We start from the raw sequence: 4,052 nt of genomic DNA, 5'->3' as shown, positions 1-4,052 counted from the left end.
ATAATATTGAAAAGGAAAGATAGCTTTGAAGAGCACATTATTAGAGACTGGAGAGATTCTCACCAAGGGACATATCGAATTCAATCCTCATTTTAAACTCACAATCAAACTGTACTTTTCCATCAACTTCCTCCAACGTGTTCATCTAAATTGTGAAAACATTTGTGTTCAATACTTTGCAAGTAGCAGATAATGTGTGCGACATGCAGATCCTCTCAAAGTCACTAACATGTGGAGAATCCACCCAGAAATATCTTGATGCAGCAACTACTCCTTAAAAGCTCATCACTTTGCCCTAAGCACTGGATTTCCCTCTCTACATCCCTTCACCTTGCTTTCCCCTTTTAAAGATACTACATAAAACGTACCTCTTTGACCAAGCTTTTGATCATCTGTCCCAATATCTCTTCATGTGGTGCAGTGTCATACTTTGACTTATAATGCTCCTGTGAAGTGCATTGGCACATTTTGTTACATTACAGCTGCAACATAAAAATTATTTGCTGTTGTTCAGTCAGGGTATTGGTACCTGACTTGTGATTATCGCTCTACACATTGACAACTTCTATTTTTCTTCAATATTCTTGCGCCAAGCTTTTTATTGCACTCATAAGACAGTCTTGTTACCTCCCTGGTTGCTAAGTAACAGGAGCTCAGTGGAGGTAGCGTTTTTGTCAGCTGTTATTTGTCGCCATGGCACTAACTACATGTTTTCTTACAAATTGAACCCTTCAGGGACTCTGGGACCATTGACAACACTTTTTGGTGTTTTGTTGCAGTACATCTTGATGTATTGAGGTCTACTCCAGTGTCTCTCCAATTGCACCCTGTCACATCCAGCAAGTTACATTGTAGAAACCAATAAGAGCAGATGAAAAATGCACAGAAGTCCCAAACATTTCTAGCTGTGATGTTGGTCACAAAATAGGTGGGCAACTTAAAAGTTATTTTCTTACATTTCTCAGAAATATGAAGAATGAGTCACAGATGTGATTCTTTTGACGTAAGGCTGCATTAAACTGTATGTATAAACCCAAAATGGTGTTTTTATTAATTGTTCTATCCTGTTTATTTGAGACAATGTGCAACTGTGATAGCAAGTTAATGTGAAGAGCCACATGTTAGTGTTGGAAAATAATTGATGATAACGACAAATCCTTTGGGAAATCTTTGTTTCAGACTGATGTAATAAGAGACGTTTCCTTTTCCTTAGTACTTCTGTTTCTGAATTGGGTTTGAGGTTCAAATCCGACTCTAGGACTCCTGGGCAAAGGTTAAAGCACTCACAGGGTTCAAAGTAGTTTGTTAATCAGCTGGCAAAAGCTTTCCAAAAATCTATGCCATTTCCCCAGGGGAGACTCGAGTGTCAGGGTGTGCCAAACAAATTTCTCCTTTCCTCCTTTTCTGGCTACGTTTAGTTTAATTGGTTCATAACCTACATATTTTCCCTTCTCCAGTTGCTGACGTTAAGGGATGACCAGGTCATAGTGAATGCAAGAAGATCAACTGAATATGGCACATGTCCCAGGTGAGGACAGCAAACAATTATACCAGCCCTTTATACTTCGTGCATTTAGTCAAACTGATGGTTTATTTAGCTAGCTTCTCATTTCCACTTGATATTTTACAATCGCTACAGCAAGGAAAGGAAATTCTAATTGATTTTAATTACTGAAATGAAAGCTGAAAAATACTAGACATTACAGATTACTGACATGGGACATAAATGATTGATGATGTGGAACCACCTTGGCGGAAATCTTAATTCACCTGTGTAGGAATGCTGTGTAAGGTACCTGCTGAGAACAAAATGGCCCATGTCTGCTTCCACAAAATGGCTAACAAAAAAGGATAGCCCAGAATAACATTAAAACACAAGATGGCCGAAAGAAAATGAATAAGACTAACAGTCTGACCCACCCTTTAAGTAAAGAAAACAATGGTACCTTTGAACAAACCTACTCCAAAGCCAGTAAAGGGGGCCTCGGGCAACAACTATCTGAGGCACTTATGATAAGAACATGCCTGAGAAAAACGAGCAAATGTTCTCAGCTTAACTAATGAAAGAATTATTATGCCACTAAACGAATAAACACCAGATGCGAGATATAGTATACTAAACTCCCTAAATAGCTACCAGAGCAACCTTGTAGCTATTCTGTAGTAAACAGTTATTTCTTAGTTACTCTGCAATATTAAACAAGAGTTTCTAGTTAGAGATTCTACAACATAAATAGAGATAAATATAACCAAAACGTTTATGCCTATGTGTGAAAGTTAATTAGCTTTAGGGAGTACCGTCATTTACCCTGGACAAAATAGATTGTTCAGAGCCATTAATCACACAGTACTAAGAGTAGAAATAGCTATACCTAATTTTAACTAACTTCAGAAAAGAAATCAATATTACAAATCTTATAGCAACTAGTTAAAATTAAATGTTTTTTTGTATTTTTACACACATAATTAGAACAGTGGGAAATATAAGAGGAATAACTGAATTTGACAAAGACAGCACATAAGATACAATAAATAACAGAATTCAAGCTGTCCTTAAGAGATAAGACAGCTTGAAACAGAGATAAGGGAGTATGAGCAATGACTTTGGAATGCGGATGAATAAGATGCATAAAACAATCCCAAAGACTAATGATTGTAATGGCTGGTCAACACCATGAGGTCATGGGACGCTGAGGCTGGTCAGATGGGTATCTATCACTGCTTAAGCATGTTACCGGACTGGGTATATGGATGAGGAGGGAAGGACTGTAGTTATATTATGTGTAATCATTGTAATACAGAAATGTATAAAAATACTATTTTTTACTCTACGAGTTAGAATGTGTGATGGATCTCCTTCTGAGGCTGGCCTTGGTGGAACGAACCTTTGGCCTTCTCCCTGCATTAACTGGTTTCTGCATGAATAAACTTCCACTTACCTGGATCCTTCCTGCCTCCTAAGTCTTCACTCCCTATCAGGGAGACCACTCCAACAATCTATAACATTTGTCTGTTGAGACTCAGTCCAGTTTATTTATGGATTTTAAACTGGTTTGTACCATGTAACCTGTGCCTGTATATAGTTAAAATTTAAATATTGTATCAATGTACTGCTGTCAGCATATTATCTATATGTAGGGTAAGATGAGAGAAAATAAAGTTTCTGAGTCGATTTTTGTCACTCACTACTTTTTGAATTCATTAATGTATATTTCAGAGTATACAATTAAGCAGTAAACAAAACAATATTTTTCCCTAATTATCAAAGATTTCTCATAATATTGCTCTCAGGTACAAGGCTGAGATTCCATTTTTTTATGCTTATGATTGTTAGGAAACAATTTCACAATGATAATGTTGCTATTGTTGATAGCTGGTCCCAAACCAGGATAAGTTTGCTTTCTTCAAATAGGTACTGTTTAATTGTCCATAATATTGAACAGGAAAGAAAACTTTGACAAGCACAACATCAGAGACTGGGGGATTCTGACCAAGGGACATAAAAAACTCAATCCTAATTTTAAACTCTCACATTCAGACCTTACTTTTCCTTATCCATCAATTTCCTCCATCATGTTCACAGCTAAATTGTAAACATTTGTTTTTAATATCTTGTACCTACTAGACAGTGTGTGTTATGTGCAGACCCTCACTAGCTGGCTAACATGTGGAGAATCCATCCAGAAACATCTTGATGTGGTAACCACTTCTTAAAAGCTCAGCAATTTGATGCCTGGAATTCCCTTCACTACCACATTTGAAACAATTGAGATATTCCTTCAGATGTACCTCTTTGACCAAGATTTTGATGATGTATCTCATAGACCTCTTCATGTGGAGTGGTGGCATACCTTGTCTGATAATGCTCTTGTGAAGTGCTTTGGCACATTTTGTTACTTTACAGGTGCAACATACAAATTGTTTGCTATTGTTGTTCAGCCAGCCCATGAGTCAGAGCTTACTATGTGTAGATTTGCTGTCCTTTTTCCCACATTAGAAATGCAGCTGAATATCAAAATTAATCCACTGCTTGTAAAACACTTTGGGATGTT

The 4,052-nt window shown here is 37.1% G+C and overlaps 1 long non-coding RNA gene across 1 annotated transcript; it reads left to right on the top strand.

The window, feature by feature from the left end:
- Positions 1-945: 945 nt before the first annotated feature.
- On the top strand, positions 946-3,084 carry LOC148138636 (uncharacterized). The gene is made up of 3 exons (XR_015753793.1): positions 946-1,021; positions 1,458-1,528; positions 2,840-3,084. It is a non-coding gene; the product is annotated as an uncharacterized LOC148138636 (long non-coding RNA).
- Positions 3,085-4,052: the final 968 nt, after the last annotated feature.

Source organism: Chiloscyllium plagiosum, unplaced genomic scaffold (genome assembly GCF_037043375.1).
Source record: "Chiloscyllium plagiosum isolate Xiang-an unplaced genomic scaffold, Cpla_swu_hap1 HiC_scaffold_39, whole genome shotgun sequence".
Taxonomy (NCBI): domain Eukaryota; kingdom Metazoa; phylum Chordata; class Chondrichthyes; order Orectolobiformes; family Hemiscylliidae; genus Chiloscyllium; species Chiloscyllium plagiosum.
This window is presented reverse-complemented; position numbering and strand designations above follow the sequence as displayed.